At 28.3% G+C, this 20,920-nt stretch overlaps 1 protein-coding gene across 2 annotated transcripts in view; it reads right to left on the bottom strand.

Annotated features, from left to right (window-relative positions):
• The window catches only part of LOC107449958 (proton-coupled folate transporter), a 41,348-nt gene extending 25,586 nt beyond the window's left edge, over positions 1-15,762 (bottom strand). Inside the window, exon 1 of one of the 2 annotated variants that reach the window (XR_015434613.1) lies at positions 15,575-15,762. The gene's annotated coding sequence lies outside the window, so the exon portion shown is untranslated. The remainder of the gene's footprint in view (positions 1-15,574) is intronic. The other variant, XM_087165795.1, reaches the window with a different exon arrangement.
• Between the last annotated feature and the right edge of the window lie 5,158 nt (positions 15,763-20,920).

Raw genomic sequence — 20,920 nt, 5'->3', positions numbered from 1 at the left:
ATTATTCATAACACAATGAAAGTGTTATTTCTTAGCAAATGCCTTTAGTTACCTTGCAATAAGAGGTGAAAATTCAAATTATCATAATAATTTGGACAGTATTATGTATGTCATCTTTTTATTCTATTTATGCAATACACTATTATTTGGTTTACTTTGAAGATAACTATTACTTACCATATGATTATTCATCTACTGGTACTTCATTTAGAGTCTAATGCCATCTAGTAAACTTTTTAAAAAAATATATTAATTCGTGTAAAGTGTTGCTCTATACATAGTAAAAAGTTAAAAGCAGAGCTCTTATTTATGCAATATCAACATTTGTCTTTGCTGATATTAAGCATTTATAGTCTTCAAACATTCATGACTGCGTATTCAATTTTTTATGACTGATGAAAAAAATAAACAAAGTGAACAGAATAATAATGATAACTTAAGACATTGTTTTCAGAGGGGGAAAAAGGTAGTCATTTTATATTTTTTTCAAAGAACACTTTTCTGTTTTAACAATAAGTTCTTTGCTTCTAAAATGTTTTGAAAAGTAATTTATGGTAAAAAAATATTAAAAACATTAAGTGCAATTTTATGATAGATTTTTTTTTAGAGTTTTTATCTCAAATGAATTTGATGCCCACACTGAAGCTGTTCTGTTGACAAAATGGTTTTTCCTTTTTATCATATAAACGGTTTAAAACCGTTATTTCAAATTGTAGTTTTCCTTACTGTACGATAACTTTACCTTTCCTCAAATCATTTTGCGCATATTTTTTTATACTTTTTCTAAATTTTCTGCAAACATTTTACAGCTTTAAACATAACATACATAAAAAAAATTTAACATAACATACGTAATATGCATGGAAAAACTCGAACGCTAACAACATTTGAACCTCACAACGCATGCGCGAATGTTTCTTAAAGGTCTCGCCAAGTAGTAGAAAATGAAGTTCGTAAGATCAAGCAAGACAAACGCTTTGCAAAAACTCTCTATTAAAACTGTGATTCGACTTTATTGTCAAATTGTTTCTCTATCCGAATATTATCTTTCTTTAGATATAGCCTTTTGATAAGTTAAGTTGCCAAAAAATTTTATAAAGGTGGGCCAGTCACTATAGTCTTAAACTTTTTTATACTTAAGAAAAATTCCAATATGTAACACTTCTAAGATATAGACATTTTCAGATTTTTCTTCATAATAAAACACTAGAGCCGTTGTGGCTCAGGGGATAGATTTAGGTTTCAATCATGACGATGACTGGTCATGTTTTCTGTTCCCGGCTAGCACCAATCATAGTCCTGGCTTAAATATCCGTATTTTGATGCAAGTATAGATTTATTTTGTAACTTTCACAGGAAAAAACTTGTTTCCATACGGTAAAACTTCGTTGTGACTGCAGTTTTATTTTTACCGATAAATGTTTATTTTGCATGATAAAAAACAGTTGCGACTACAGATTTTCTTCGTCGCCTTACGGAAAAAATTCTTTTGGTAAGTTAAAAACCATTCTGACCTGGGATTTTCGTCGTAATTTTTATAGAGAAAACTTGCTTTTATGAGGTAAAACACCATTTCGGCAGCGGATTTACTTTGTAAATTTTGCAAAACCAGTTTCCAGTTTTAATCCGCAAATTTCACGGGACTTTTCTTTTCTTTTTTTATTTTCTATTTTTTGCAGTATAGCATATTGGGGATAGTCATGTGTTGAATGAACGTATGGTTAGAGTCATGGGTAGAATTCCCTTGTCGTCAGGCTATCCGTGGGAGGTTTTCGTAGTTTTTCTCTCCATGTAACACAAATACGGGTTATTTCCATCAAAAAGTCTTCCACAAAGTCTAATTTTTCTAAGTACTTGATCCAGAAGTTCCCTTGTCTTCTGTATTGGGTTTAAATATACAAGGCTACGGAGTTAAATATTGGTAGTTGTAAGCCCACAATCGGGTCGGCTGTTCAACGACGGTAATAAAACAAAACAAAATAAATACGTCGAAAAAGTTGTCTATATTCACTTTTCCCTGATTCTCCGTTTTTCCTCCGTCTCAACCTTCTTTGGCCTCGTTTCTTAAATCACTGGAATAAGCACAACAGGTTTGCTTGATCCTCACTTTGCACCAGCTACCTTGCTGTGGTTGACAAAGGAATCATTGACGTCAATAATACTTGGACAATTTTTTACGCTCTCTTAAACGAGTTAGTACCATTTCTTCATTAATTTTGTTCCTTAGTACATAGCTTATTATTTTACTTTAATTAGTAGCTTACCAGAATTAATTATCATTGGCATCAATAATGTGTTGCATTCCTTAATAAATTTTATTTCTTAGTTCAAAACGCATTATTTATTATTTAAATTATCTTTATTTCAAAGAATTTTTTGTATTATAAAAACTCGTTTTAAAAGAAACTGGAACCAAAAGAAAATAAACAAAGGAATTGAAGAGTTTTTTAAAAGACTTCTTGGAATGAAAATTGAAGATTTGGCCTAAACTGATCATTCAGTAGTATTCCCTGTATGCCCCGTATGGGTGGTGCAGAACAGGGTTAAAGCCGAGCTAAACTGTTAGAATTTTCCTTCTGAAATTACGGTAAAATAACTGGCAGCAGTCTACCCATCCAATCAACCGTAAAATTTACTCGAAAGTCCTTTTTCACCTTTAGGGGTTTGTCACCGTTTAAAACGAGTATGGTTTTTTAAAAAAACATAAGTACAAAATGTACGGTTTTTAAACTATTTACAACTAGTATGGTTTCAAATCCTTGAAGGAAAAAAAATTTAACTTGACATGAGAGCAAGCCTTTTCGTTCGGTACTGACTATTAGAGAGTGCAAGAAGCAAATTTTGATGTACAGGACACTGGAAACTTTTCATGAGTTGAAGTGAATGGAGGAAATATTGTGGTGTCAGAGCTGAGACTCAAACCCCGGTTCTGTCGGTCATGAGACGGACAGAATAGTCTTCTTAACTATAATATGCAAGCAACTCAGTGGTTTCATTGGGTGGGCTCAATAGGTGCGATAAAATTCTGGTTGCTTAACCGTATTAGGCAAAAGCAGTTAATAAACGAATTTCCTCCCAGTTAACAGCTTGATTACCGTCTTATTTACAGTTATTTGACTGTTTTGCCTGAATATGGTAAAGCAAAAATTAAATGAATTGTTATTTATCTTTTTTCCGAGAAATTTCTAACAGTTCAAAGGAAAAATCAGCAGATGATGAAGGATATAAAGATGATAGAAATTAATTTAGGAAATAATAACATCAAATTTTTCGTTGCAATAAACAAAATTCCTGATATATAAAAAACTATAAAGAAATAATTATTGTTTGAAATTAGTACAGCATATCGCAACACACACGAACTGAAATATACTAAAACTAAGTCATTAGGAATAAATATTCAAAATAAAGTATTTTTCTTCAAAACTATGAAAATAATTAGCTTCTATTACAATCACCAAGAACCGATGAAAAGTTTCAATCGATTTTATTGATGATAAAAGTTTTGAAAAATCAATTATATGCTTATCTGAAATGCAAATCAACACCGTCATTAGAAAGAAGAAGATAAAAGTTATGAGAGTCAATTATCATAAATGATAAGTTCGAACTTATCGTTTAAATAATATTATTCAGCTTGCTAGATAAAAAATGTTAAATAAACTAACTTAATTCACCATGAATGATAGCCATAAATTAAATAAATCATTACTTCTTTCAACTCATTAAACCGAATTGGTTATGCAAAAGTCAGTTTTTATTTTAAAAAAATTATAGAAATGTTTTTTTCTTCCAAAATAAAAAGTCCAACTTAAAAATATTAAAATAATCATTTTTTTTTAAAATACCGAATGAAAAACAAATCCAGAAAACAATTCCCTTCCAAAATTATTGTGTTTTTTTTTAATCTCATGCAACTTAAATTTTTAAATAAAAGGGTCAAATTAAAGCAAATCATAATTAAATCTTTCAGTTGCAAAACTTACTGAAATCAGCAATCTGAAGAAAAAAGTAAATTAACTCTATTACGTAACTGGTCATGAGTAACTAACATTCTTTAGCTTTAATATTAGCATATTCTAGTTTTAATTTTCAATAACTCATTATTTCAATTTCAGAAAAAATTCGAGTTTGCAAACATTAGATAATAATTTATTATTATATTTTCCCAAATCGTATTACTTACTACTTAAATAGATATTGTTGATATCTAAATAGATAGATATCTTTAAATACATATTGTATGGGATTACAAGAATATTTAAGACATTTTCAGCCATAATAAGGGGAATTTTAAAACATAACAAAGCTTATTAATGCATTAAGCTATCAAAATATTTAAAGACAATGAACAAAATTTTAAAAATATTCCTTATCTGTTTAATTTTATGTTGCGTTTGAAGAATATGCATTTTTCTACTGAAAGAAAACAAAGATAACGTTAATGGAGCGAAAGGTGAATCAGTTTCGGGTCTCTTAATTATTTTAATTTTTTGCTTTGTTATTATTTCGAGGATATTTTATAAATAAATTGAAGAAAAACATCATATTAAATGAAATGAGTAAAAAACGTTTTATTTAATTGAAATTATTAACACGTTAAAAATTTTGAACATAAGCAGTTCGTAATTAAACCCAATATCAAAATCAATTTAAGCATTTATAGTCTCGTAAGGGAGAAGAGGGGATAGTGAGGAGGATAGTGAGGACACTGTAACAAATTTGTCAAAAAACTTTATTAAATACAATTTTTAATTACAAACTTCCTTTAACAATACTTTGGACGTTTTATTGCAGTCTAGTTTATATCTAGACTTCCTGCAATAACATTTTTTGAAAGAAATTAGTGTGTGTCCACACTAACTGAACACACTTTTATTTGTTTTTTTAGCCTCACTTTTGTCCACACTAAACTTAAGTTGCTAACTCATTAAAGAAAAAGTCCACTTAAGCCCCATGCCCTCACTAGACCCACCACCATGTATGTATATTTACCCCACGAAGGCATATGTTTATTTATTTCAAATGTTGATTAATTAAAATTATATAGAGCAAAAGTTAATATCAAAATAGGTAAAAAACAGTATCATTTATAACATATTATCACCTTCAGTTGGAATTCTAAAAATAGATTATGTTAATATAAGAATAAAGAGAAATTTTAAAAGTTACTTTTACAGTATAAAAACTTTAGTTTAACAAATTTCTATTTAAGCATTGACAGTGTGATAATGCAACTACACATGGAAGTGTACAGTCCGCAAAAAAAAAAACGAATCACCCTGAATAACTTTCGTTCTAATGATCGGATTTTCACGAACTAAGTGTCAATCTTAATGGTTCCTGGGGGTGACCTCAAATATGTTAATTAATTAGTGCTAACTATTAATTAAATTACGAAATCAGACACAAAAACGTACTTTCTCTGAATAAACATATAATTTTTTTTACATATTTGGAATCTAGACCCTTGAATTAGTGGGGGTAGACAAAATTTTAAAAAAATTGGGTGGTAAATTGGGCCGCAATAAAGGTTTATATATTTGGCGATAGTCCAGAAAACCGCCAAAAAAAGTCGCCTGCGCAAATAAATATTTTAAGATAACCCATTGACTAATTCAAAAGAGGAGTGCTTAATTTTACTAGGTTGCTACGCAACCAAACTCTAATAGTAAAAAAATTGAAATAATGTTCAGTGATTGCTCGGAGGGGCTTAATTTATTGTTAATAGAAAATATCTCGAAGTTTCCAGGCCATAAACAATTTTTTTAGGGGATTTCTGTCCAAAAAGGAAAAAAAATATTATTTTAATCTCCTTTGAAAAGTAAATTTGAATCGATTTATAAATTATTTATGATAGTTTTTAGAATTTAAATACATGAACTTTTTATCTGATATTATTTAGATTACACTGTTTTTACTATATTTATTCGAGGATTTTATACTAAAATAAAATGAGCATAACTTATTATAGCTATATACAAAATTTTAGGGATAATCATTTTTACAGTTTTAATCGAGTCTTCTAGGCAAGAAAGTTTGAGGAAAGAAAAAGTGCTTGAAAAATAAAATGTAGATTGTATAATAATTCTAATGCACATTCACAAGGCTTTCTATAATATACGATATTTCTTTTTTCTATAACTCAAGGAATTGCTGAATGTTTAGTGGCATTTTAAAAAGATTGAAATATGTTATGTTTAAGAATAAGATATTGAAATAATATGTTGCAAATTGTAGGATTCATTGCTTAAAAAATCGCTTCATTCTACTAGATATTTAGGTTACATCGTTTCCTTTGGATAAAGATGATTAGCAAATAGCATCCTCATGTTTCGATACATTCTGAAACTTATACGTTCGCAAATTCACCATAAAATGTCGCACAGCATATTCTTCAATTACGATAAGCTACATTTACCACCAAATACTGCTACTATGGTTATTTTTGTTTTCTTATATATATCTGATGCTCTCTTTTTAAACAGAGCTCGTAAGATCCTTAAGATACTGAAATGGGGGCACAAAAGCTTAAGAGATAAAATATTTAATTTCATTAACTCAAAATATCTGGTGTCAAAATGTTAATTTTTAAGTTAAATATAACTTTTACAATATTGATGTTCTTACATTTTTAAAGACCATATGAATCCTGATAAAATATTAAAATGCATATGTTTACTTTAACTAGTGTAAAATCCTTATCAAAATAATGATCAAGACCCAAATGTAAAACAGTATAATTGACGATAAAAACTCAACTGGCTTCAAAACATATGAAGAGGGAAGTAAAAGTCGACATGTTTCGAGTTTTCAAATATAATCGACCATTCTAAAGACTTGTCAGGCTTGGATAACTTGTGACTTTTATTATTGGACGCTCAAAACATGTCTATTTTTATTATCATCTATTATTTTTTTAAATCAATGAAGTTTTTATATTTTCGATTCAGTTTCTTGGGATTATCCATTTAGTTACACAACATATTAAATTATTTCACTCGATATTAAAATAAGTTTTACATATGTTATAGGCACAGGTTCTTAGATTGAAAAAATAATAATTCACTACTTTGTAAAAACATTAATGCAGTAAAAAAAAATTTTTTTTTTTTTGCTGCAAGCCTTAACATTTTAGTTTAAGGTCATAAAAAAATTCCGTTTACAATTGAAATTTCAAAAGTCGAATGTGAAAATGGAATGTCCCCTAGTACCAGGAATCGAAATTAAATAGTAACAAGGACAACTTTTTTAAACAAGTTAGCGTTTCCGTCCTACTCGAAGTTGTTTGAAAAGATATTTTTTATATATCGATTCCAAAGTTTATTCTACATATATTTCAGGGTATAATTTCGGAGTATTTCGATCGAGTTTATTTTTACACCCTTATTTGCTTAAAATTATTAAATAATTTACTTAAAATAAATTATTCAAGCTACATGATTTAATGCATTTATAGTATAATAATAAACGGAGCTTCCGACGCATATCCTTAACCTTAATACCGCTATCATTAAATAAATGGAATAAGCTTAGATAAATAATAAAAGTTAATTTTTCCCTCGTGTAATTTTCAAGGAATAATATGTTTCGATCAAACAGATTTCATTCTGGAAATAGCGAAATTATTGAGTAGGTCTCTTGGAGCAATATCATTCTTATCCTCTTTTGACGAAATATAGGAAAAATTAGTTTTCACAGTTTCTGTAAAAAGTATGTTAGCCTACTTGCCACGTTTTTTTTTTAAATTTTTTTTTATTAAAATAAGGTCGGAAATTGTGTATTGTGTGCACAGCTTCGGAATCCTTACAAATTTCAATTTTTAGTATTTCCTGATTAGCAAAGTAAGGCATTTTCCTGATAACAAATTATACTACAATAATATCTTGGAAATCATGCTAAAGTAAAAGATTAAACTAAATAGTTTAGTGTATTATCAGGAAAAAAAATCTACTTGGTATCATAAAGAGTAAAAGATATAATGAAATAATTAGTGAATCACACGTGGTCAGAAAATTAAAAATTTAATTTCATAACTAAGATAGTAGGACGACATTTAAGATACTGAGATATTTTAAGACACTAAAAAAATTGGCTACGTATTCCACAGCTTTTTATGTTCGGTATCTTTATCCTCTTTGTAGTGACTTATAAAACATCAACACTATTTTAGATAATCTAAGTTGAAGTCACAAGAAACAAAAAAAAAAGACAATCAACAATTTATATTCTTTTTTCAAAAAAATAGTATGCTAAGTAAATAATCAGCTGTTTTGCATTAAATAATTTTAAACAGCTGAATGTTTTTAATTTCTTAACAAGGTTTTATTCTTAGCTAGCAGACAATAATTCTTTAAAAAAAACTTGACTATAATTTGAAAAGGAAACCTAAATTAAAGAAAATCTAAATTAAAGTTCCAAAAAATTATTAGTATATTAATGAAGAAATAATAAACGTAAAATGGAAAAGAATAAGAATCTTAAAATGTTAAAATTTTATTAAATAGTTGGTAAAATAGTTCTGCGATACACTTCCGGAAATTTCTTTTAAGATTAGGATGATATAAGGAAAACCAACAAATGAAGGAGCATTTCATAGATATTTCTTAGAAATAAGATTTTAAACGTTTTAATTTAGATTGATTGGTAAGAGTAGCTTACTACCTAACAATAGGAAGTTCTTTAACAATGCATTTAGTTATCTGGTCTTTGAGTCTTCTCTGGAAAAAGTTTTGAATTTGTTAGTATCTGTTCAACGCCTTGTTTCTTTGACAAAATTATAAGGTCAGTGTTTGTTGTTATCCGTTTAAACTACAATTAATTGCATATAATAATGCTTTTTCTTTTCATTGTGAAAAAAAGAATTCAAAATATGGTCATTGAATTAACGTTTTATTTATTTTAAGCATCATAACATAAGCAAGTACTGAGATTAGGGGGTGTTTATTAACTGGATTACAGAACGATGAAAAACCAATGTATAAACAAGTGTTCCTTTACTGGGATTTTTTCAAGTTAATGAAAATAAAAGAAAAATTTTAATTTTCTTGTACCTTTTGTTATATTATAAATCAAAATTATGTTAGAAATTAAAAAAACAACTTCTAACCAGTTAAGGAACAGGCATGTTCCTTCACTGAGAATAGATTTCCCAGTGAATGAATAGTATGTGTGAAATATGATATTACTTGGATAATTAGTAGTTCAGCGACATAGAGGACTCCTAAAATTCAGTTAAATGTTGTATGAATAGTTCCTATAACTATTTCATTTAAATATGCAAATTTAATTGCTAAATTTATTTAAAGAATTATAATAATAATTAATTTATTATTTATCTTTATAAATGTAGTGATTAGTTATTACATCATACCTTAGACTCTTTAATAAACTATGTTTATTAACTAAATATAACAACTGAATATAATAATAAAAGCTTGAATGGAATCTTTGCAGGATTTTGTGCCAATAATTAGCTAAATTATTATCCTATTGCCGTCTTTAATGTCCTAACGGGAACTGGTAGGAAAAATCCATTTAAAGACAATTATCTAGGTGAAAAATGGGTGAAGTTTTTTTAAGGTGACATCCACCCATAACTCAGTGCAATGCGAAGATAATTTCAAAAGGCAGAACTTCCCTTAGAGAATAATATTCGAAATACTGGTTTTAAGAACTTCAGAGAATCTTTAGGAGGGAAGTAGCCCTGGCATCCTTTTATAAAGTGATTGCATTTACAATGCGAATGAAACAAGAGTTGAATACTGCCCTTAAACGGGAAAAATCTGCGGCCTTAAAAATTATAAGGATTTATATTCTAAAGTACCTAGGAAAGAAAAAGAACCTCCATTGGTAGTTTTTCCTTACAGAAGAATTCGTAGAGATATTACAGAATCAGTCCCTGCTACATATTTCATTGGTAAAAGCTATTCATGAAATGAAACGATGACCGCAGCAACATTTTACAAATATATTGCAAATGTTTCTACCCATGGCTAATTAAAAATGCAATCAAATTCCTAATTTTGCTTCTTCTGGATAGGTATAAATCTCATATCAATTTGAAACTGAGCAAGTTTTGTTCCTCAAAACAAATTTTCTGGTTTAGTTTTCTACGTAATTCTTGGAAATCTCGTTAGATCTTGAAAACAAAAGAATTGTAAAACAATATGTCTAGAAAATTTTACATCCATTTTTAAATAAGATTTGAGGCATCAACTGATGAAGTTAAAATGCTTTTATGAAATGCGATATTTTTTCATTCGATGTAGAAAACGTTGACTGTAACAAATGCATGCAAAACAGACACCAAGAGTTAATGAGCAAGACAACTTATCAACAAAACACATGCTTCGAGAGTAACGATGCGCTATTTCTTCAGAAGCTTGAGAAGGAAATCTCACAAGTTATGTTGCAAATTTTTAAAAGAACATTGACAGAAAAGTTTAATCTCCCAAATATCCAATAGCCTGCGCTTTTCTCAATATTGAAGAATTTATTTCAAAAAGAACAATTGTATAATCAAATTTTGGCTCTGAAGCTGAGACAACTAACATTAATAATGAAAGTATCTTGAAAACCGATTTTGAGATAAATCCTCTTGAGGCATTGTTAGTTGCAAAAACGATTGGTTTCATAAGTAACTACTAGATATAAGTCAATGAGAGATGGGTTTTACTCAAACTGTGAAACTCCTTTTTCTCATTTATTATCCAGTGAGGAATTCTGGAAAATCAAAAGAAATTTCGAAGATACATTTACATTGGCCAAAAATTTAGAAAAAAGGAAGGTTAAATCAAGAAAAAAAATTACTCATGACGAAGAGAAAAAAAATACTTAAAAAGATTAAAAAAAAAGCTTAAAAAATATGGGGATAAGAGTAAACAAAAAATGATCGAATTATAATAATAATAAAAACATCATCAAATTACACAATGATAAACATTCATAATTTAGAACGGACTATTAAACTGTGAGAAAAAAATGAAAAACATTTTTTTAAAATTATGTATTCAAACATATTTTACTTTCCATTCCATGACTGAAAAAAAAGTAAAATTTTCCACATTAACTATGGTTATATGTCGTAATTCCAAGAAAAATCTTGTTTTTAGACATTTGTGTGGCCTATGGATTCCTAACGAGCATCAAACATTATCAAAATTAAGTGTTCATTCTCTGGAAAATTTAGTGCTTATTCACTGGTAAGAACTGTTCCTTCACTTGGTCATCTTACTACTTATTATTTAAACCACCAAAAGCTTAAAACAATATTATGTAAGTTATCTAACTTTTTTTATATAATTTGCATTTAATAACAAATATGTCGAAACCATCATTTAGCTGAAATTACAAATTTTGAAATTTTTATGAATTTTTTTTAAAGGCAAGCTAAGCTTAAGTGTTCCTTCATTGTTTAGTTTACCCTATAAGATGTTGAGAAATTTGCGATGTTGTGAGAGATGTTTAAAAATGTTGACTACGTATTTTTATTAATATTTATAAAATATATATTCAAGAAATTGATAAATATATTATTCCAAATCTATGCATACGTATGTATATTATTGAAATTGTATCAGTTATTGAAAAACAAAATAAAAAAAATAAAAAATAATCACATTAAATAAGCACAATCTGGTGTATTCTAACAGAAGCACGCTTTTTTAAAACTAGACATTTGTTGAATAAAGTGTTTTTTATTCAAAATTCTTTACTAAATTGGAAATAAATTATTAAATGACTAAAAAAGAAACATCGTATTTCATAGTGTGAAAGAAATAAAAATAAAAAGATTAGCAAACGATTATTAGCGAAAAAAATATGAATGAAATTTTACGCTACGCACGCGAAGTCAAGTTCCTCCGAAGTTTATCACATTTTAATATTAATCGCCCCAATTAGTTATTTCTTTATTGTCGCCAAATTATTTTTTTAAAAATAATTAATTTTAATTTTTCTCAGCTTCTAATAAATAAAAACAGTTGAAACTTTAGATTTTTCAATTGAAAAATATGTAGATTAATATGGTATAAAAAAATTCATACCTTATAATTCAATATTTTTTCATCCTCACTTTAATTAAATAATAAAAAATAATAAATAATTATTAAAAATTATTTTTTGCATGAAATTATCTTTGGGTAAATGAGTTTTATGAGTGGGTGCAAATTTTTTTGAATTGCTTCATTAGTTTTGAAAATATGACTGAAAACGCAAAAAGCGAAATTAACATTAAGGGGAACGAACTTTGAATCGCTCTCCTGACCAAACTATGGGGACCACATTTCCCAGATTGCGGCTACCCCCTATATTTTGAAGATAAGAAATCCAAATATGTAAAAAAAAATGCATGTTTATTCAGAGAAAGTACGTTTTTGTGTCTGATTTCGTAACTTAATTAATAGTTAGCACTAATTAATTAGCATATTTGAGGTCACCCCCAGGAACTATTAAGATTGACACTTAGTTCGTGAAAATCCGATCATTAGAACGAAAGTTATTCAGGGTGATTCGTTTTTTTTTTTGCGGACTGTACAACAGTGTTGTCAATTTACGATATCTTACAGAGAAAATTTAACTAATAAATGAAAAGAAATATTCAAAATGTTCACTTTAGTCTCATGTAAACACTAACCCTCCTCTCTCTTATAGTTCTTGATTTTCAATTTATAACTATGTCTAAGCAACCTTATAAAGAATTGCAACTTTGAAGAAACAATTTTAATGTCGTGTTCCATCCATTGGTTTTGTTACAATAAAAAATTCTCAGTTAAAGTTGTTAGTAGTACACAGTTAATATATTTAATTTGGTATACGTTGCTGATTGTATACTTCATTAAGTATACTGAAATCACTATCTTGACATAGAGTTATTTCATGGTCAAACAAATTTCATATACAAAGCATGAATTTTGCACTTTTTTAAAAAATTTCAATCAAACTAATTATAAATATCAGTGGAACGTAAATAGTGTTCTAATTATTTCGGATTCTATTCTATAACGTCTATGTTTAGGAATGCCTAGTATGGAAGGTAATAATTGCAATAACTTGAACAAAACTGAAAAATTGTGAAATTTTACGCACGCCAAAATCAATAAGTAAAACCATCACTCCCAACGATCCTTTCTTCAATTCTGAGAAACGTGATTCATAATCTATGAACCTATCTTCATATATATATATATATATATATATATATATATATATATATATATATAAGCACAAATTAACATGAAAAACATGAATAAAATAAAAAACTAAATTGTAGAGAAACAAGAATGGTAAAAGCAAATAGTCGTTGTCAAGACACATCTATTGCTATAAATGCGATATTTCTGAATAAAGAATAATTATCCTAAGATAAAAATTATTCTTTATATGTGTCCCAATGGTAATTATATATATATATATATATATATATATATATATATATATATATATATATATATATACATAATTATATATATATATATAGTATATATATATTATATATATATATATATATATATATATATATATTATATATATATATATAGTATTTATAGTATATTATATATATATATAGTATATATATATATAGTATATATATATATATATATATATATATATATATATATATATATATATATATATATATATATATATATATATATATATATATATATATAATAAATAAATACAAGAAAACACGAAGAAAGTTAAGAAAATTTCCCGTCCATGTAAGTACGTCTGATTTCGCTACTCGCTTTATAGTCCGTTTTTTATACTGTTTTTTCTTTTTATTTTATTTTATTTTCTGTTTTTACATGTTATTTTTACTTATTTTTAATTTTTGTGTTCTATTTTTTTTGTTGTAATTTTCGTAAAAAAAATTTTTAGTGCTCCTCACACTATTGTATTAATATATTTTGCTTTGGCTTTATTGATACAATATCAGAAAGCACTCTGTTTTGAGGATATAATCGTGTGGGCTGATGAAAAGATTATATCTTTTTTTTTTCTTCCGTTTTTTTTAAATAAAATTTCATCCTTTTTCCTTTTTTTTTTAAACTGTTGTCTGTTATTTTTTACTTATTATTTCCCCCCCCCCTTTTTTTCATATGTCTATAAATTTTCTTTGTTTTATCTTCATTTTGAAAAAGAAAAAAAGAATCAAATTTTATATATATATGTATATATATATATATATATATATATATATATATATATATAATAAATAAATACAAGAAAACACTAAGAAAGTTAAGAAAAACAATAAGGCAAATTTCTATACAGTTTTTCGGGCAAATCCGTGGCTAAAATTATCTACTAAAATTTTTTCTTTGTTAATCTTTCCATGTGCAAATCCATTTCGGGCAAATCCGTGGTTAGAATTATGTACTAAAAACTCCTTTACTAAATAATTTCCCTTGTTAATCTATACAGTTTTTCCATGTGCAAATCCATTTCGGGCAAATCCGTGGATAAAATTGTTTGCTAAAAATTTCTTTATTAATTTATACAATTTTCCATGTGCAAATCCATTTCGGGCAAATCCGTGGTTAAAATTATCTGCTAAAATTTTTTCTTTCTTAATTTTTCCATGTGCAAATCCATTTCGGGCAAATCCGTATTAAAATTATCTATTAAAATTTTTTCTTTGATAATTTTAATAATTTTTCTATGTGCTAATCCATATCGTGCAAATCCGCGGCTAAAATTATTTGCAAAGCAGGCAATTTATATTTCTCTTTTCTATTTTATATTTTTTCTTAAATAAACATCTATCTTCTAAAACTATTTACGATCAATTTTTAAAATTATCCAGTATAATATTACCTTGCGCACATCCATTTCGGGCCCATCCTTGGTAACTAACAAATCAAAACTCAGAATAACAAATCACTTCAGCAGTGCAGTAAGAACGACACTTTAAAACCCGCTTGTTACACTTAATTTGCGCTTTTGTTTTCATCTTTTGTTTTCATATTTTGCAATCTGGCAATCTTTCTGCGAAAACATTTTTAAATCATTCTTGAAAAATATCCGTCCACGTAAGTTGTTATGATTTTGCTACTCGCTTTATAGTCCCCCCTTTTTAATGTTTTTTCTTTTTATTTTATTTTATTATCTGTTTTTACATGTTATTTTTACTTTTTATGATCTATTTTTTGTAGTTATTTTATAAAAAAAAATTTTGAGTGCTCCTCACACTATTGTATTAATATATTTTGCTTTGGCTTTATTGATACAATATCAGAAAGCACTCTGTTTTGCGGATATAATCGTGTGGGCTGAAGAAAGGATTATATCTTTTTTTTCCGGCTTTTTTTCCTGTTTTTTAATTAACATTTCATTTTTTTTTTTTTTTTTAATAAAATGTTGTTTGTTATTTTTTTACTTATTATTTCCCACCCCCTTTTTTTCATATGTCTATAATTTTTCTTTGTTTTATTCTTCATTTTGAGCTTATATATATATATATATATATATATATATATATATATATATATATATATATATATATATATATATATATATATTAGATAGATAGAATCTCCAATAAAATAATGTAATAAAATTAACTTACCAACAATAGTCCAACTAACAGCAATTCTTTTGAATTTATTCCTCCTGAAACATCTTTCATTAATTTGATACAAGTAACAGTAACCTTATTGGTATATAAACATGAAAAACAAAGAAAATGAACTAAAGATTGATATAAATCGTCAAGAGCCCGCATTTTCTGGAAGAAACGACACCAGTAATAGCTTTAAACTTAAAGTTAATTCTTTGTTGGGTGTTCTCTTCTTTTTTCATAACCTCTCCTTGCCGATTTGGCATGGATTCAACAAGCCTAGGTGTCTCTTCTGTAGTTCTATACGCTTTTAGTAGTTTTCCACGCTTCTATAATGCTAAATGTAAGCATTTCTTCACACGTTGTTTCATGCTTCTTGATTCTCAGTATGAGTAAATCCCATAAATGTTTTATTGAGTTTAGGTCTGAAGATGGGTGTATCGCACGGAGATAATTTTGCACATTGTATAGTATTCATAATTCTGCAATTATTGTCGTGAGCTTAGAGCAGTGTTTCCCAACCTTTTTTGTACCATGCCCCACCTAAGCCTTTCTAAAATTCGTATCCCCCCTTATGTAACATATACATAATTTTTAATATTAGAAAATCGAACTGTTCACTTAAGAAACTTAGAAAACTGTTAGCGAAACAAAATAAGTAAATTTTCAGAACATATAATGAAAAATTCAAATTCGAAATAATTTTAATAAAGATTTTTCTATAATAATTTAATATTTTAATTTTATGAGATTCTTGCCCTTGATGCTTGCTGCTCGTAGATTTTATCTTAGGTTCCAATTTGGTTAGCTTCAGTCTCAATTCTCCCCGTTGTGTTATATCCAGACGATTTCTTTTTTTTCCCAATAAAATCATTTACTGAACTGAATCCACATTCAGCTAAATATGAAGATGGAATCGATAACAATAGTTTTCCTGCACATTTGATTGAATTTGGGTATTTGTTTTTTGTTTCCTCACGAAGCCATGACATCACTCCTTTCATATTAAATAAAGTTTTAACTAACTAATCATTTTGCATTTCTGCAAGTTCTTGATATATTTGATATATCAGGCAAATCCACTAACATGGACTGCAACATCCATGTTGGAAAATAAATTTGTTTTAAATCAGAATATCTTTCTTTTAAATCAGCCGATAGAATTTTCAGATCATCGACAATAACAAGTAAAGCGGTATCATTTACTTCACATTTTTGGAGCCAATGAAACTGTTCAAAGTTTTTGTTATTATTATATTTCTGACATAACTCAATAAGGGTAATGAAGCCAAATATCTTCGCTTTTGCATCAACAAGAGTTTTATTTGCTCCTTGAAGTTTCTTATTTAATATATTCAGTTTTTCAAAGATATTGGCTAAATAACTCACAAATGCTTTACCATCTACTGTAAACAGATACTTCATTTCAGGTTTGTCGCCTTAAAAATCCCTAAGTCACATAATATTTATTGACCGCAATTATTTAAGAATTTGCTTTTTTCTTTCAATTTTGTCACCGAAATCTCGCATTGCATTTAAATGGCCCAGAGCAAAAGGTTTAAACTCATGTTGAGTCCTTTTTTGAATTGCCCCCCTTTGCAATCAAATTGCCCCCCGGTGGGGCGTGGGCCCCACGTTGGGAAACACTGGCTTAGAGTGTCAGAAGAATTCGTCTAATGCTTCAAACTTTTATTCATAGATCAATAATTCATAGTAATACTTCAATTCTCACTTCAATTCTATACTTCAATAATTCATAGTATATTCATAGTAATACTTCAGATTACTAACCCCCTTTCCTCCTATTCACACTTAGCCCAAAGAATATATATATTCCTCTCACTTATATATTCTTTGCTTAGACCTCCATGTTTGATAGTTGGGAAAAAGTACTCCGCTTTTTCAGCATCTTACAGTGCCTTTTCTAGGTACATTTCAGTTCTTTGATGTCGGAAATAAAAATTTGCTTACATCCTTTTTCCATAAAACTGGCACCCTGTAAAAAATTCCGATTCATATTACGTTGTAAAGAACCGGTTATTTGGGAGCATCCGTGAACTCTATTTTCCCGTAATATATTGTACCGTAATTTTAACAGTATTTATTTAATTAGAGTGATTCAATGATTTCACGGTAATTATTATAGTAAAAATTACGGTATATCATTCATATTACGGATTTTTTGTTCCTTAATATGTACCGGTAAAAAGGGATATTACAGTAACTTAAGTACCGGCACCTTGAGTGCCGGTATTTTTTTCAATAATTTGATCCGGAATTATTTACAATGTACTGCTGCAAAAGTTATTCTTTTAAATGTAATTTCTCGTGAAGCGCGAACGGTAAAACTACGTTTAACATAAAAACTACGTTTTATTTTTCAGCTTTCTTCGAACTGCAGTTCATTTCACATCTTTTCTGAAATTTCTCAGCAACTTATATAGTTATTTTCGTAGCTGATATCCTTGTATTTGTTTTTACTGGGCGAATTTGAGAGTGAGTGAGAGGGTGATGCCCAAGTTGACAATGAGGACAGGTAGCCTAGTCTAAGCTGGAAGGTAAAAATTCAAGTTGATTTGCAGTTCATGGTCATTCTTTTCTTCCGATGAAAGAAGTTCAGCCTCCAATATAAAAATGCACTGTTAAGTATATTAAAATGCACTGTTCATAACACGTGTTTCAAAAATTCTTTTAGATATTTAAGTACTGAAAGGATTGAATTTCAGCGAGAAAAAACACCTTATCAAAATGAGACGAATAATTAAAGAAAAGGGCGAGATTGAAAACTTCAAAACCTGTTTGATTACTGGAAGAAACAAATATGAACTGATCCTTATCAAAAATAATGCCTAAACACTTGAGGAATCACTCTTTAAGTAATGAATAAACAAAATCAAATTATAACTAATCACTACTGAAGAAGGTAGGACTTAAAACATCAAAATTTCTTTGATTGCCTGATGAAATTTATATATATTTTTTACAATCGACTTTCAACTCTGCGAGACTGAAAACCGTTTAAAGTGAAGTTAATTTTTCGATTCATTTCTACATAAATTTATCATTTTTTTATGTAAATTTGTGACCCGTCTTGAATTTTTGACTTAATTTCTTATAAGGATTTCCAATAAGCAGCTCTGACACATTTTTCCGACACTTGGTTTCCTGACAATTCGATTGCACGACTCAATTTGCGCGACTGATACGTTTGCTAGACAGATTCATTTGCCCGACAATTCATTTGTTCAACAGTGCAATAATTGCGAAAACCATTAAGTAATTGAGAGATGTACATGATCGGATTATCAGAGGACATCTTTTGTGGTAGATCTCTTTAGGGAAATCGCAAAAAATCGAAAACAGGACAGAAAAGAAAACCGAATTTCTACTATAATTGCAGATAGGAACAATCTTTCAACTAAGGACTATCTGCGTGTTATTGATCACAATATTCCACTGTGCATAATAATCAAAAAGCGAAATGGCAAGTGAAAATGTTTAGAAAATAGAGTAAAAAGTATTGAAAAAAGAAAAAGTATTAAAAAATCAAAATAAAAAAAAAGGAAAAAAATTAACAAAAACATAATAAATAAATTAAAATGCGAAACAAGTAAAAAAAATTATAAAACAAAAAGAATTAAAAAAGAATAAAAAGAACAAAAGATGTGCAAAATAATTTTTTTTAAAAATTAAAAAAAACAAAAGATAATAATAAAAAATAAAGAGGAATTTAAAAAAAGGCAAAATAATGAGCAAATGAAATTTTTTAAAAAAATTAAAGACTAAAAGAATATAAAAAAAGTAAGAAAAACGATGGAAATAAAAATAAACAAAAAGGAATTTTTAAAAAAATTAAATTAAAAAAAATTAGAATAAAAATATATCTTTTAATGCTACCAGAATTAACTATATTTCTGGAAGGTCCTAAGTACTTTAGCACCTCAAAGGAAAACATTTGAAACTACTACATAAATAGTCATTAAATATCCTTGCATTTTCTTCCCATAAGTAGGCTAGCCTTATTTCAATAGTTAAACAGTTGCCAACAGAAAATCTTTTACTCGTTTTTCTTACGTGTTAGCCCTGTCGGGAAAATGAGCATTCGACCAAACATACTTGTCGGGAAAACGGAGTCGGTCATATGAGTCGACGAGCAACCGAGTGCCGGGCATATGGCCGGATTCGCTAAAAATACATTGGTGATTAAGACACATCCTTTATAATTAATTATTAAAACTTTCTCTACTATACGAAAAAAACATTTTCTTATCGTGACATGAAAATTGGATTTTATAAAAGAAACTTTCTTTAAATACAAGTTGACCTTTATCCCTCCGCTTCCTCTTTGATTTCTGCTAAAAATTTTGCGATTTCGAATAAAGTTTACAGATGCTTTGTCTCCTCACGACAAGATCCGGTATGAAAACAATAATAGACTAAAAATAAGCGAATATCACGTTCACTCTTTCAAGGAATTCGGTGAAAATAAAATAATAGTGTTGATAAATATTTCCCAAACTGTAGATAGGAATCAATTAAAACACTCGAACAGATTAATCATCGATTTCACAGTTAAAAAACAAATGTAAACAAATCCCTTCATGATAAAGCACTTATATAATTAGCTAAAAAACATAGTCATTTTTAAGATAAAGAAATCTTTATTTAAACCACAAATATCAACTGAAATATTGTTCTGTATCAGCGATATCCAAACTATGACCCTCCATCATTATCATTCTGGCTTACTGTAGCAGTGCTTGATATTCTATGTATTTAGCCTAACATAGTTTATTTCTATTATGCCGGCTTAGCAGAGAGCCGCTGTGGCTCAGGGGATAAAGCCATCGCTTCCCAATGAGATGACCCTTGTTCGAATCACAGCGGAGGCTGGTTGATACGAACTCTGCTGCCGACTGGCAACAATCACAGTACTGAAGTAAAATACCCTCAGTGGTAAGCGAATCATGGGTTTGAATCTCTTTGCCGTCTTGCTAACCGCGGGATGTTTCCGTGGTTTCCCACACCATGTAACGCATATGCGGGTTAGATTTGTCAAAAAGTACTAGTTTGTCCCAATACTTGATCCAGGAGTTCCCTTGTCTTCTGAATTAAGCTCAAAATTATGAAGCTGCGGAGTTCAATGTTTATGGTCGTAAACTTAGAATTGGGTCGCCTGTGAAAAACGCCATAAAATAAAATAAATGACCAAATTTTAAATATTTTTATTTTCGAATTTATTACACAACTCGTAACATTTCGAACTACATTTCGGAACTATTACAACTATTACATATATGATACAAGAACTTAAGGAAAAATGTGCCAATATTATTTCGTTACAAATCTTAGACA

Source organism: Parasteatoda tepidariorum, chromosome 6, assembly GCF_982258835.1.
Source record: "Parasteatoda tepidariorum strain Cologne lab strain chromosome 6, Ptep-v5.0, whole genome shotgun sequence".
NCBI classification, from domain to species: domain Eukaryota; kingdom Metazoa; phylum Arthropoda; class Arachnida; order Araneae; family Theridiidae; genus Parasteatoda; species Parasteatoda tepidariorum.
This window is presented reverse-complemented; position numbering and strand designations above follow the sequence as displayed.